We start from the raw sequence: 15,611 nt of genomic DNA on the forward strand, positions 1-15,611 counted from the left end.
GTTACAATACTAATATTTATGGCTGTCTTAATTTGAACTTTTATTTTGATGGAAAACTACCAGTGGAAATCGTGCAGCCCTAGAAATATTATCTTTTTGCTGGGTGTTATAGCAGGCATATGTTACTCACTGCATAATGTTTTCATCTCCTTACAAAGACTGAGTTCTTTACTCCATGTTCTTTACTCCTAATCATTTTTGGATACCTGAATGAGCATTCAGTTTCCCTTCACGTTCCCGTTTATGTTGGCCTTACCAATGTGCTCGGTTGGATTTCAAAGTCCTATGCCAGTCAGCACTACTTCCAATAGGAGTAATACTGAGTGACAGTGGCATACATAAACAGCTCTCCATGTGCTAGCCTGTTCAGTGATGCCTGGCACGGGATACAACACATGAAAGTTTTTCTCGGCTACAAAACACTGAGAAAATAATCCCTAACACTGGTCCAAAACTGAAAAAGCAAAGTAAAGCCCTTCCTTTTAAACTTTAGAAGTGAAATGTTATTTTAGGCCTTGTTTCAGTACTTTGAGGAAAAATCACAGAATCTATGTGTTCTGCTTTTTGGTGTAGGCGAGCAGCCTTGTCAGAGGTACATGGTTTCACTTGAGGGCCTACAGAGATGCTTACAAGAAGAGGATCTTCCTACACGGCTGGCTGTTGGACGGGTCACTGGGTAGAGTTATTGACCCCACACAAGTTACGCCTGGGCGATGAGGTACGGATGCCAAAGCCTAGGTAGGGCTCAGTGCCTCAGCGTTTGTTTAACCAGTCGTTTCCCAAGACAGCTGCAGCTGTTTGCTTTAATTTACTGCAGGAAGGAATGATAATTTCATCCTCATGTTACTCGCACCAAATATTTACACAGATTTGATCAGGTGCATGGGAGAGACCACTGGCTCAGAGAAGAGGGGTGCTGATGGCATCAACTTAGGGTCTAACAGTGGGGATATTGAGGATGTCAGATTACATTCTCTTAAGTGTCTGACATCCACATCAGCAGTTGTCTTGGATGTCTCTTTTTTTATCTGCTTTCATGGATTACACCAGTTGATCTCAATCGGTGCTTTCTCCTCCATTTTAAAGGCTGACTCATTTTCTTATCTTAATTAGGCCTATCCATGGTTATACACATAGTTGCATTTTATTCTTTGCATTTAGCATTTTTCCTGTAAACCTGTCAAAACTGGGCTGCTTCTTGAAACATTCTTAAAGGCTTTTTCATCATTGACAGATGATAACAAATAAACAAATAATGTCATTACAAACCTGTGTTTGGATTGACATGAGAGTGAGTAAATGATGAAAAAAAAAAAAAAAAAAGTATAAATAAATGTAAATAAATACATTTCAATATATAATAAATCAATACAATTTTGAACTGATTTTCAGATTTTTTTCTGATTCAGATTTTTAAATTTTTCTTAAGACAAAATTTAAGAAGAATACTTCTTAGAATCAGATACCTGAATGTTCTTAAACATTATCATAATTAACAAACTTCAGATAACCTCCAACTTTTCTTAAATCCCTTATCTTGAAATTATTGGGTTGTTCAAATATAAAATACTAGCTACACATAAAACATATTACTATATAAGGTTTCTTTTTGTATAGTATAGCAAGTAAATTCTATGATAGTTAACGTCATTAGATTATTTATCTTAAGAATCCGGCCTCAGACCTACATTTATGGCCAGTTCTAGACTAGACATCACACCTGGATGAGCTGTCCTGTGCTCTGAGTGTGTGACTGAATGTGGAAGATACTTTATTGAAACGCCTCCCAGTCCTTCATTTCTGCACACTGTGTTTTCCCAAGAGTGCTGAACCTGCGAAGCCTGAGGGATGGAGCTTAAAGTCTGCTGATCTTAAATTCAGTCCAAAAGCACATGGACATCCTATCCGTGGCCTTCACAGTTCACAGGTTTTGGTTTGCTGTTCTCAGTGGACCTGGCCAAGCCAAGACACATTCATAACCTACCTCACTTCCTATTTCAATGTGCTGTGACAGCTGAACTCTCTCTCGTAACCACAGGTTTGAACACAGGAACCCACTAGTCAGCCCGACTGCATCTGCAAGCATGAGACCCACAAGTCAGATCAACTTTCTTCACAGTGCCACAGCTCAGCAAGAACCTCTTTAAGTTCTAACCAAAGGTTAATGATGCCCCTTTCTCAAATATAAACCCTTTTCCACAGTTTAAACAGAGGCTCCTGCAAGGACCATATCAAAGACTGTAATCATTTGAGACACTTTCCATGAGCAGGGTACAAAATAATGTCTGAAACTTTTTGAAATGTTTTTTTTTTTTGGAAAGGAATGAAAGGTGATGCTTAAGCTACAAGAATTGGTGATCATCAAGCTCAGGAGAGTAAACTTAATATTACATAAACTTTTTTATTTATTCATATTTTTGAAAGTGTTAGTAGTTATGGATGTCTAAATACAACTTAAAACATTAATGTGTGTAACATTAATGTGTTTATATATATATATAACATTAACATGTAACATTAATAAACATGAATGTGTTATATATATATATATATATATATATATACATAGTCAAATTTATATAATACATTTGTCGCTATCATTTTTGGTCACTAAAATTATAATTAAATAAATATTTACAATTCATTAAATATTTACTGTGAAATAAATGTCAATTCAATTATGTGAAAGTAATATGAAAATATTTTTTTTAATTATGTGAAATAATAATTTTGTGAAATAATAATTTTTGATACTGTCAAACAGGTCAAGACCTTTAAGGCCAGACAGGCCAAAATCAATTATTAATACATAGGAGCTGCTTTTCATGCTAGGCTAATTTTTTATTAAATAACAGTTTATCTAGCATATCTACCAGTTCTCAAAAATTGTACATATATTCCTTTAAAAAAAAGAAAAGAAAAACAAATGAATAAGGGGAGACCAAAGTTCACTTGTGTATTTATATAAACTGTCTTTGTCAGATAAATGAAATGCCTGTGCTGACTTCAAGGGAAGTCTGCAAAGGCAGGATGCAAATGGAAAGTTAACAACATTTAGTTTGTGCCTGTGTTGCATCAGTGAAAATCAAAAAAGAAAAGTACGGCAGAGCACATGTCCATGTTAAACCACATCTGCAGGGAACCTGGTCCAACTGCAGCTCCTGCACTAGCTGGCCAGAGAGATGAGGAAAAAAAGTCAGACATGCTCAGCCTCGCTGTGTTTTCCCAATCAGCAAGGCTCTAAAAGGGGCACTCTGCGCCTGTTTGCTTTGCCTAATTCACTGTGGTTCACTGGTGTTTCCCTCTTTTATCATTTTCGATTTTCATTTTTATTGTTATTCTTACTGGAATTTCAGTTCTGGGCTCTGCTGGGCTCCAGCAGGACAATTTTGGGCTTTGCTCCGGCCTTGAAGCCCTCCTATGGTGTACAGCATGTGGTGTGATGCCTTTTTGCCACCGTGAGCTTATAGCAATGCGGTTGCCATCTTATTTTACTGCTGCATTAGGATGTGCAGTCCCAAAAACCATGAGCGAGCCTGCGTAATTAGTCACGTCTGTTTGAGCATCTGTATTTACACTCGATAAAAAAATAAAAAAACTTGCTTCCTCCTGGTTCTCACATGTAGCCGATTCCCCCTCCAGGAAAAACACGATCACGAGTCACAGGGAAACCAGGGAGGCCAAGAGTGAGAACGAAAGAGTCAGACAAACACAAAATGCGCAAAAACAGAAAGCGACTGGGAGCATTGGTGGTACGGCCAATTTGGTTAGTTGTTGAATAGTTGGCTGTCGTTGGTGGTGGTAGGGGGGCGGGAGGCTGAGCCTTTTTTGGGGGGTTGTGGTATTGTGGGGAGGATAATTTAGACGTTCTCGACCATGTGCCCCGCTCTGAGCAGGCGTCTTAACACTCGAAACGATCAGAATCAGACATTACCCCTGTTCCACAGACCGGCACAATCTGTTTATCTAATGTTTCTCTTGAAAAGCTCTGCAGACGCAGTAAAAAAATCTCACGCAATCCGTCTGGCCAAGCGCTCAGCCATGCATGCTGATGGTTTACAGCGCACAGCTGAGGTCTAAAACATAGATATGCACATAAGGATGGGTGACTGCCAAATGTCTGTAACACAAAAAATAAGGAGTTTCTGAATAACTAAAGCCAGTCACAACCATTGAAGGTAAAACCATTCGAAAGAACAATAAAAAATGAGCAATTTGGCAAACATTGGTTGTGGTTTATCTTAAACAGATTTAAAAAGAAGCACTGAAGTCAATTGTGCATATTGTTCTAAGAGCAGAAAGGGAAATAAGCAAGTAATCATCCCAGGCATTACAAACTTTATGCCTTTCCCATAGCAAGTTGGTCTCCAAATCAGAAAATAGCAGAGAATAATAATTCACCAAGACCGAAAATAAGCATATCCATGTAATTAATGTCTAACTAGACCTGTGAAACTCAATCAGAAATGTTCTCATAAGGTCCTTGTACGAAAACAGAAAAAACAAACACATAATGCATTACTTTTCACTACACCACTTACTCTTACTGCATGCTGGCGGAAAAATAGGCAAAACACTGCATGGGCCAAAACCTACTAGCAGTAATCTCTAAAAACAACATGGCAGCTCAGGTGGCAACCAAGACACCAAAACTGAGTGAGCCACAAGTAAATAGCTTAAAAGAAAGCTATTCCCACTTTTCATCACCTTAAAACAGATGGCTCTTTCCATGGTTGTGAAATGTACACTTTGGTTCTCCACTAAAGCCCAAAAACAGCACACAGGGCCTGGTGTAAGACCACTTAGTATTGTTTTTAGTATTGTTGACAGCTTGAAAACAAGACAAATATCAATGTTAAAATTAATATTACTAAATCTTGTTTTCATATATTAATAAGCAGTGATTTTGTTTTCAAAGAAATAATAACAATGTGTATGGATAATAATAATAATAATAACAACAAATGATAAATAAATAAACAAGAAAAGCATAAAAACAAGACAAATATTAATGTTAATTATTTATCAATTTGTTTTAAAATATTAATAAGCGATGAAGAAGTTTTAATTTTTTCAAAGAAATAACAACTACAACAACATTTACATTTCTTATTATTACATTTCTTACATACCTTATGTATTTATTTTTAAATAAATACTTAAGTAAATAATAAAAGTAAATACAAATCCTAATTAATTCTCTAAATTAATTTTAATTTAGAAATTAAAACATGCTCATCATGCAAGAGGTGTATTCAAGTATGTATGAATTGCATTTTAATGCATTTGTGAATTTAAAAAAAGACTATATATAAGTATATATCAAGCAAACACAATTATTGTGTTTTATGAACTTCGAGGCATGTAAATGAAAGTGTGCCTGTGTGTGGCTTGCAAGAGCATATGCTGTTTCCACAGTACAGGCACATGTCTGTTTGATAGACACCATGCTTATGGAGTCAGTGAGAGAGGTGGAAATTGGGTCTGAGAGTTTTATTCCATAAATCAACTTTTCAGCACTAGTTAAATCGCAGGAGGGAGTGAACGGTGCTTAACCTGTAATGGCCTCCCCGTCTGCCAATCTTATATTGCTCCCCCCCCCCATACACACTATGTAATCGGCTACCTTAGTAACTATACAGCACTGCACAAACATTTAAGAACGCAGTGCTCATTTTCAACACACTGCACATTCGCTTTCTCTGATTGCATGGTGTATTAGCGGCCACAGTGACCTGAGCCCATGTGGATATTAAAAAGGAGGTTTGGCTAAATTGGCTCATAGACAGCATTTCTCAGACACACTGACAGAGAAAGTCTCAAAAGCCAACGGGTAACATGTGCCGTAACCCTGCTGTGACAACATTTAACAGAATCGTTTAATAAATCACCTATTTAATGCTGTCAGGGTCCTGCTGTGGTGTGCCTTAAGCTATTTACGCTGCCATTTTGTTCCTCACCTTTCACTTTTTTCCATCAACGGGGCCTCCAGCCTGCGCCAAGGGGCCCATAGACGTTATGCAATGGCCCTAAAGCCAAAGCTCCTGTCAAGTTAAGTGACAGATAAACAGTGAATTCAAGTGCCGCACTTCTACTGTTTAATGTCTTCAAATGGGGTTTGTGGATACCGTGGGAACATGTATTAGTTCAGATGAAGCTCCCTCTAGCTTCCCCCAGAGGAAATGTTCTCTTAGACCAAGTAAATAACAGACACTATTCATCGTAGATGTCTCGATTTCTTGGCTGTGCGAATGATGCACATACCTTTCACAGTCTTGGGAATACAGCAGTGTGTTTTCTTGTACAGACACACACATGTAGCATGCACAAGAAGTGAGTGTTTAGGTTACACCAGCTGGACCATTAGCCCAGGTGCTCCTATAGCTTGAGTTATTATTGAGAAATGACTTTCTGTTTAAGTTTAATCAGAAATTAGCCACAAGGGTGTCTGGGGTGCCTCGTCTGTAACCATATTGAACATATGTTTTAGTCTCCCCTCTCAATTGGATCTTTTATCTCTCATTCTCGTTAGATTTAAAGCTTTAGCATGATAAACAAGGGACTGCATTGCTAAAGCATTAGCTACACAACATTACCTACACAAACACATTCAGCTACAGCTAAACTACAAACTACTAACACGGTATACTAAAATCTAAACACAACAAATAAAAAACAACAAAACAAAACATAAAAACATTATCTATCATTATAGCATGATTCAAGTTCAACCCAGGCTCACTGGAAAAATGAGCTTCTGATGTTATACTGCTTCTTGCACGTTTCGCGACACTTTCAATGTGAAATGTCCAGTGAGTGACGCTAAAAGCACATTCGGTTTTATCTGAAACTAATTGAATGTAATTTTGGCAGTTTTATTATGTTGGTTGTTGTATGTATCACAGCAGTTAGGAAATAAAATGTTGGTGAGTGGTGCTAAAAAGTTAATGCTCTAACATGTTTGAAAATAACATATTACTTAGCCGAAACCTAAACGAAAGTGTTAACTAAAGCCAGGTATTTTGCTTATATTCTTATGGGGAGATAGCATTCCACTTTGCTGTTTTGTTAGATCAGCCCACTGTCTTAAGTATTTTTCATTTTGTGTCTTCATAATTTGATTTGACCCAATTGAGCAGATCCCAGGGCTCAGTCAGATATGTATGGTTTGTGAACATAACCCTAAGACTAATTGGCTGAGCGCATCTCGTTAGGGGCTTGTGGAGGGTCAATGTGTTTAGGTGAGTAACCTAATGCCCCTCTCTTTTTCTCTCACTCATTGACCTGTTGTTTAAGATGCATTGATACTTTTCCAGCTCATTCTCATGAATTCATTAACAAACTATTCTGTATTTCAATCAATCATGATGGAAAACAAAGAAGAGCATTTGAGTTGATGTTGAATACTTCAAGAGACAGAAAAATGGCCGTGGAGAAAGAAATTGTAATAAGAATAAAGCCCAGTCTCCAACTGAGAGGCACTTTGTTTTGTTAATTGTGGAGAAATATCTGATTAAGACAGCTCCAAATACAATCCAGGTGTTAGCTTAAAAAAATCAGCTTAGCTTACAGGAAAACGCTCACATTCTTTCCTATTCCACATGAATATGAAAAAAGAGTTTTAAAGGCGCTGCAATCAAGACTGATAGCTGCAGTTTTCTTAGAGCAACAAACCCTTGATAAATAGAATGAGGGCATTGAATGTGTGTACAGTATGTGTGTGAACAGACAATTGAGAGGAAATATATTCTTAATTAGGATAGACATTTTTAAATAATTAAAAATTAGCTAGTATGGTCTGTTTGTCCCTATGATGTCTGTTCTTACAAAAACCAAAACATAAATGGACTGATCTGGAAAAATATTCCTCCTGAATAATGCATGCGTATCACAAATAAATCTCAGTGTATGTATTTTATAATTTGGTTTAAAGCTAATTTTTTTCTCATATATGAAGCTTTAAAATCTTGAACAAAAAGAAAAATTCAGGAATTAGATGACGAAAAACACAGACAGAAAAAATACTTGATATTTGTAATTAAAACTGTTCCTCTCCAATTTCTTAAATATGAACACACAAATAAATGATATACAAATATAATAATACACTAAAAAAAAGCTGTATCCCTGCTGAGTGTGTCTGGGTCTGTCTGCCCTCCTCTCTCCCCAGACACAGACACAATCTGATCCCCACGTCCTTCCTCATCTGCTCTGTCAACAGTCTCTGTTTTTACCCTTACCACTTTTTCTTTCTCACTTTCTATCTCCCTTTCCTTTTCTCTCTCCTCTTTCCTATTATACATATTTTTTTAGAGGTTGATCTGGCAGTCTCTTTCCCACTTCTCTCTCCTTTTCTCTCTTGCTTTTTCTCTACAAAAATAATTCTTAGTCAGGATTTTTGCAAAAATGTAATATTTATTTTTCTTTTCTTTTTAAAATCGGTTTTAAGCACAAATCTCACAAGGGTTGCGTATCATTTGAATTTGATCAATTCCGATTCCGATTCTGCTTATCGATTCCGATTCTTTTCGATTCCCAGTTTCGATTCCAATGTGATTAAATAATGATATCAAACATTTATCCTGTGTCTCTTTTTTGCAAACCATTTATTGGAGCTGAATACCATGAACAAAAATCAACAGGCTACATAAAAACTGGACTTTTTAAGAGCTGTTTGTGTGCAAAATAGAACTGCATGATTCTGGATAAATTAAGTTTCCTCCCCCCCCCTTTTTTCCCCAGTGGAAGTTGTGGTTCTCTCATGATTCACATGTAATTTATGAATAAATGATTCAATGACTCACTCAGGATGTACTTGTTTCATTACTGGATGAATCAGCGTTCTTGAATGAATATCTTGTACGATTCAAAGACAAATACATTTTAACAGCCCCTTTTCGCCACCTACTGGCGTAACAATGTAATTGACAAATCTTCACTTTCAAAAGTTGATTTACTCTATTTTAATCGCTACCATACACATCGTACACACAGTTTATATCTGAACTATAAACTTTTATCCCAGTACTTCTGTGATTTGAATGTTTGTAATTACAGAAATAATGATACTGAGTGGTTGAAAAACTGAAGCCGTTTCATTCATGACAGATGACAGCTGCTCTCTTTAGGTCAACGGCAGCGTGAACGCAGATTTAAATGTTCAAATCTGGTGTGATCGTACGCTGCACTGACGAACCAAGTGATCACAACATTGATCGCACACGTCAAAGGTTGAGGATTTAGGAACAGAATCGTGTTTGAATCGTGTTCGCGATCTTTAACGATCTATTAAATTAAAGTGCTTTGTCATGTTGGTGGTGACGCCTCTCTTGCAACATGTTTAGCTATCACAGATATTATACTTAGCTTTTTTTGGCTTCTGATCGCAAATGTAGCCAAACTTTGGAGCGCTTAGATTAGCGAGCAAGGTCTTGGCAGATCGCTAGGTTCGGTCCTCACAGATGAAGAAAAAAAAAAAAAAAAACGCATAGGAATCGATAAGCGGAATCGAAATTTTAATTTGAAAACCTTACCCTGAAAACCGTAACCTGACCTTAAGTATCCGATTCTGGAATCGGAATCGATTTTCGATTCCCAACCCTACAAACCATTCTTAGATTTATGCATAAAACAAGCGAAAAGAAACTTAATAAAACTCAAATCAAGTAAAATTGTCTAAAAACCATGCAGGATAGTGCACCCAAATATAAAACAATCATCATCATTTACTCACCCTGTTCTTGAATCCTGTATGACTTTTCTCCTATATTTTTGCATGCAATTACAAGTTTTTAATCATTTAATTTTAAGAAATTATTTTAAGATTCAAGAAGAACACAAAAGGACCATAAAAGTAGTCCTTAGTAATCTCACTGAAAATCTTGACATCCATCCTAGCTCTCCTTGGCATGTTCATGAGAATTCATGAGAGCAGTATTTAAGTCCATTTTGTGAATGAATCATCCTTTTGAATCAGATCTTTTCAATGAATCGTTTAATCTAGTTTAAAATACCAGTCTTAATTATGAATTCACAAATTGGACTGATCTTGTGACTCAATCCATTTGAAACAGAGGAAAAGACTTACAGTAAATTACAATTAAAATTTCAGTCTGTTCCTCCCACAAAACCAAGGCATGCATAGAAGAGTTGAAATGTAGTGCAAAAATTATGTGGGCCACTTTTATTTTGCGTTGTGTCCTTTTAAACTTAAGTCTCTTGTAATTGCATGGACAAAATCAACCAGTTTGTTCTTCAAATTGTTCCTTACGTGTTTCAAAGAATTAAAAAGGTCATATGAGTTTGAAATATCAAGACAGTGAGTAAATTAAGAGAAATTTTCTATTAAATAATTCTCAAACAAATGTATTTTGTTTTAAAAATATTAAAACCGGACCAGAAAATTTTTTTTTTTGTTCAGAGTTCTCTTTCATGGCACAGCACATTTTTTGTGCAAATGCTCTTATTGTAGGTTGCCAAGGCCTGACAATGCAGGAAGCTTTTTTCTCTTTGTGTCTCTCCCATTAAACACAGACACATGCTGGCAGTTCACACACATTGTCCCTGGGTAGTACAGAAACAACAGAAGCAGTAGAGAGAGAGAAGTATCGAGGGATAGATGGAGGAGAGAAAAACACTGTAGTATGTAGTAGCAGACGGGACAGAGCATTCAAAGAGCAGTCATCAGCTGGCTGTGTTTCGTCTCCGCAGCCTGTGCATATTCAGTCCGAATGACGAATGGCCCACTCTACTCCTCCATGTGGGTGGCACTCGTCAGTGGAGCAAGACCTACATGTGTAGGTGAACTCCTTGGATGCATAACATGTACATACCTATGTCTGATGTGGATGTGGGGCCCCAGGATTCTGTCAAGCTAAAATTACACCGGGATTCTTACAGAACAAGGAACAGTCCTCCTCCTCTCCAGTGTGCATTAGGAATGATAAATGAGCACCGTACTTAAATCTTGCCCTTTCCTCAGATCATCCAAATATTTTTCATTCAGCTCATCCAGTCACAAAGGACAAGGTTTTCTTGGTATAAGGAGGCACAATTAGACGTTGGAAAGCAGGCCAATGGCTACATGGATTTAGACTCGTTTTAGCTGTGCAGGGTGTGAACTTATGGAGTACCAAATAATTGGCTTATACCAGGGAAATCACACTTCATCCAAAGTTTCACTGTTCTCTAGGGCTGGAAAAATTCAGACTTGGTCGCAAGTGAAAATCGCTTCCAGAAGGAGAGTGATTGAGCTGCAGGTTCATATCTATTTTGAAATTCTGATCCATTGCTGACACGCTGTTAAAATGCTTGCTAAACTATCATGGCTAGTGATGCTCTGAGTTGTTGGTGCTGGCTGACACAGTGTGCTTGCTGCCCATGGCAAGATAGAAAAGTAATTATTAGCTTTTACCCCTCCATCGTCACCCATTGCAGAGATCACCATGTATTTGTGCAAGTCTCTTAAAAGGGACAGTTCACTCATGAAGTAAATGTTCCGTCATCATTTACTCACACTCATTTCATTCCAAATCATGACTTTCTTCTGTGGAACTCAAAAGGAGATGCTTTCAAGAATGTTTACACTTTTAAGCTCTGAAAAGAATAAAAAACATAAGGCATCATAAAAGTATTCCAAAATGACATGATATTTTAAGTCTTCGGGGGTCTTTCAGTAGCTTTGCGTGAGGAACAGACTAAATTTTAAGTGGTATTCAATGAAAATCTTGCCTGACAACTGTGGTCAAATTTATTTGTATAATTGGATGCAGCGATACCACTTTTTCTAGAACAAGGCAGATTGCATTTATAATTTAAAAAAAATACTGGGTACAGAAACCAAAAGAATATGAATAAAGTTAGTTGGCTTAGTTCATTTAGCAAATAGATATTCCCTTCACTTATTTCCACACTTAATTACGCCCATTAAAATGTATTAAACAAGCTTTTGCTATACTTTCACTGTTCATTTTATTGCTGTATCGTATTTCATCTTTACTTTAATAGCACATTAGAGCTGCTCCATTGCAGGAGCTCAGTACTGTAATCACAAGACCTTTTCCTGTAACAATGCAGGGAACCGCTTGTTACACATCTTGTAACAGTGATTAACATATTTTCTGAAATATAAGTAGCGCTTTTTATCATCTGAAACGTGTTGTGACTTATGCTCCAAAGCCACTCATATAATATAATTAACATGAAGCAAGCAAAACATGCGCAACGCGCGCACACATTTGTATTGGTACAGAATGAGAGACGCGTAGCCTTAGCGCATTTTACACAGGCTGCTAGTTTCACTTTCACTTGAAATAAAGTCGTGTTTGACATTTAAAATAAATGTTGTTTATAGTGAACGCCCCTATAATTTTTTTGTTTATATTTACGATTTAGGGCCCTATTTTAGCGATCTAAGCGCATGGTCTGAAGCGCATGGTGCAGGTGCACTTAGGGCGTGTCTGAATCCACTTTTGCTAGTTTAACGACTGAAAAAACTGTCGGCACGCCAGATGCATGGTCCAAAAGGGTTGTACCTATTCTCTTAATGAGTTGGGTGTGTTTTGGGTGTAACGTACAATAAACCAATAATAGTCTGATCTCCCATTCCCTTTAAAAGCCAGTTGTGCTTGCACCATGGTGGAATTTGCAAGAGCAAAGACTGAACGCTTCTCCAGAGAGGAAACGGATCTGCTATCCTGTATGTATGTAGATAAAGTTATACTTATATAGCCAACTTTATACAAAAACCTGGGTGATAAAAACCTCTGCTATAAATAACTTTGTTACTTTGGTGCAACAACGTTATACAGGTTTGACAGAATTTTTATTTTTGAGAGAACTATTCCTTCAGTCCCAAGTTGCTCTAGGGGAATGGATAAAAGCGTCTGTTAAATGGCTACTTGCAATCACTGTATCACTGTCTGATGGGTATCCAAGACACATGGAAATCCTCCTCTGTATTCTCACAGTCTGGATGGCAGAGAAAAGGATTCAGGCTCTATGATGAGAGCGAAGGGTGAGAGAATTTGGGGATTATAATTTAATAAGAGCCAGGAAATCTTTGTCAAACCCCCTCAAGTGTTCTGTGGCAGACAGCAGGATTTCAGACGGTGAGACAGGTCTTCATCTCTGACACAGGGATGAAAGGCCAGCTATATTAGCATCACAGGTCGCAAAGCACAGCCAAAGCCACTGTCTGAGGTGGGGATACACTGTTCAGAAGCCTCTTCCATCATTCCCAGGGAGACAAATATGGGAAACCGCACATTGCAGGATGTTGACACACCTTACTACTTAACCAATGCCTACTGGAGTCCAAGAACACATACAATGATTTTTCAATCTGCTCAACTGTTTGTCAGCGCACAACACTGCACTAGAAAAAGGCCTTTGAGAAACATTCAAGCATGAATATATTTAGTCCAGAATCTCGACGCAGCAAACAAGAAGTATAATTGCAGTTTGGATTCAAGATTAAGTAGAATTAAAATGAATAGAAATTAAAAGAATTTTGTATAATTAAAAAATATATATTAGTGTAATTAACTATTTTAGAATGACAGAAATATAGAATGATAAAATAATGAATGACAACGACACAGAGAGACTGAACCATAGACAGAGAGACAAAACTATTGAGCGATAGGTAGAAGGATAGAAAGAACAACAGAAAGAATGACAGATAGACTTCAAGAGAAGCAGAGCTCTACAGGTTCACATTAATTCTGCTCACAAGGGTTTATACATTGCTAACTTGACTGACACCTTCCACCCCACCCATTTGACAGAAACTAATGTATGAAGGATTATTTCACCAGACTGTGAGCCCCATTTTCCCAAACCTTGATTTAAACATGTTTTCACACGTGTGTGTGTGTGTGTGTGTGTGTGTGTGTGTGTGAGAGTGTGAGTTGTCAAGATTCCGTTTTGGGAATCCGATCATTGACACTTTTGTCCGGATCGGGCGGTAAGAGGAAACTTCGAGCCACAGTGTGGGATCAACATCTAATTTCCCCAAGCTTCTGGAATCTGCACTCTCTCCTCCATTTCCTGGAGGTGAGGTTTTCATTCCCTCTCTACTCTTAAACCTCACCCTTTCATAGGACCTCCAGTTAAGATTAAATAGATGCAATTGAAAAAACCAGCACAAAAGTCCAACTGCTAGTTGGACCTGGAAAGTGGAACAAATACAGATCCCGAGAGGCCGGTATCCCACACCAGACATTACTGTTCCAGCTCTTTAATTGTCGTTCTGACTTCCATTTAGCTTACAAGAACTCAGCAGTACAATGCCAGGCTTCTTCATGGACTAACGTCTGCAATAGTGCAATTTCCTCAACAGGCTTTAGCTATTTTGACCTATTGTGACACCAATACATCATTTTAGTTCGGACTAGGGATTCCCCTTGAGCGGTCCTGTCAAAAGAGATCCCTGATCCCGGTCCAGCGCCCCTCGGAAGATTATGCACTGTATTGACTGAGGCGCACGTTGTGTAAGACAACACGTCTAGCCCCCGGCCTCACCTTGACTCTTAAAGGCCTGTAAAAGCTCTGTGTAAACAGCGAAAGGAATGAAATCTTACCACCATCATACTCAACAGAAGGACAGACACAGGGTGGGGTTTAAGCAAGTGAGAGGAAAAAACATTGTAGGAAAGCGAGGGGGGTGTGAGAGATGAAGTGGAAGACGGAGAATGAGAAATATTCAGGGATCACTGAAAGCACTTTGCCATTTTGATTATTTACTGAATATTGTTATGATGACAGGCAGAACAGAGTCGCAATGGGGATATGTAAAATGTGGAAACATCTTTGCTGGAAAAAAGAAGATGGTGGGATCTTAATCTTTAACTGTCCACTAGGGAGGGAGCAACAATTGTGGACAATAACTTTGAATGATGGCAGGGTGGTCCAGCCAGCATGTGCAGCCTCTTTGGAAAAGAGTCATGAAATGGTAATAAATGTGCTTTCTACAGGGAATCATGTAGCGTTTACAACATTTAGGCCTTCACAGTGGGAATCTCTACAGGTGTACTGATAATAAGAACGGCTTGATTTAAAGATCCACAGCATTCAAATAAAAATGTACCCTGTACTGATATGAAATAAAATAAATTCACATTTTTAAAAATGTAAATAAATGTCATATGAATGTCATCATTGTACATGTTTTCAAGTTGGTAGCTAAATAACATAAAAGAAAAAAATACAATACACTACAATTTATTTATTTTTTAAATATTCTAGTAAATAATCCTTTCAAAAGTTTGGGGTCAGTAAGCTTTTATTTTCTTTGAAAGATTAATAGCTTTATTCAAATCAGACACATTAATCAAAAGTGACAGTAATGACATTTATAATATTACAGTTTCTATTTCAAATAAATGCTGTTGAAATGCTGTTGCTTTTGAACTTTCTATTAATCAAATAATCCCAAACAAAACTGAACACTGATATGTGATGCTCACCAAATCAGCACATTAGAATGATTTCTGAAGTAACATGTGACTGAAGACTGGAGTAATGACTGCTAAAAATTCAGCTTTACCATCACAGCATTAAATTATAAAATGTATCAAAACAGTTATTTTAAATTGTAATAATATTTTGCA

General features: G+C 37.4%; 1 protein-coding gene across 1 annotated transcript in view; it reads right to left on the reverse strand.

The window, feature by feature from the left end:
- Window positions 1-15,611, reverse strand: part of col8a2 (collagen, type VIII, alpha 2) — a 50,373-nt gene that overhangs the window by 7,807 nt on the left and 26,955 nt on the right. The gene's annotated exons all lie outside the window — the stretch shown is intronic.

This window comes from Sinocyclocheilus anshuiensis, unplaced genomic scaffold (genome assembly GCF_001515605.1).
Source record: "Sinocyclocheilus anshuiensis isolate Anshui unplaced genomic scaffold, SAMN03320099.WGS_v1.1 scaffold223, whole genome shotgun sequence".
Lineage (NCBI taxonomy): Eukaryota > Metazoa > Chordata > Actinopteri > Cypriniformes > Cyprinidae > Sinocyclocheilus > Sinocyclocheilus anshuiensis.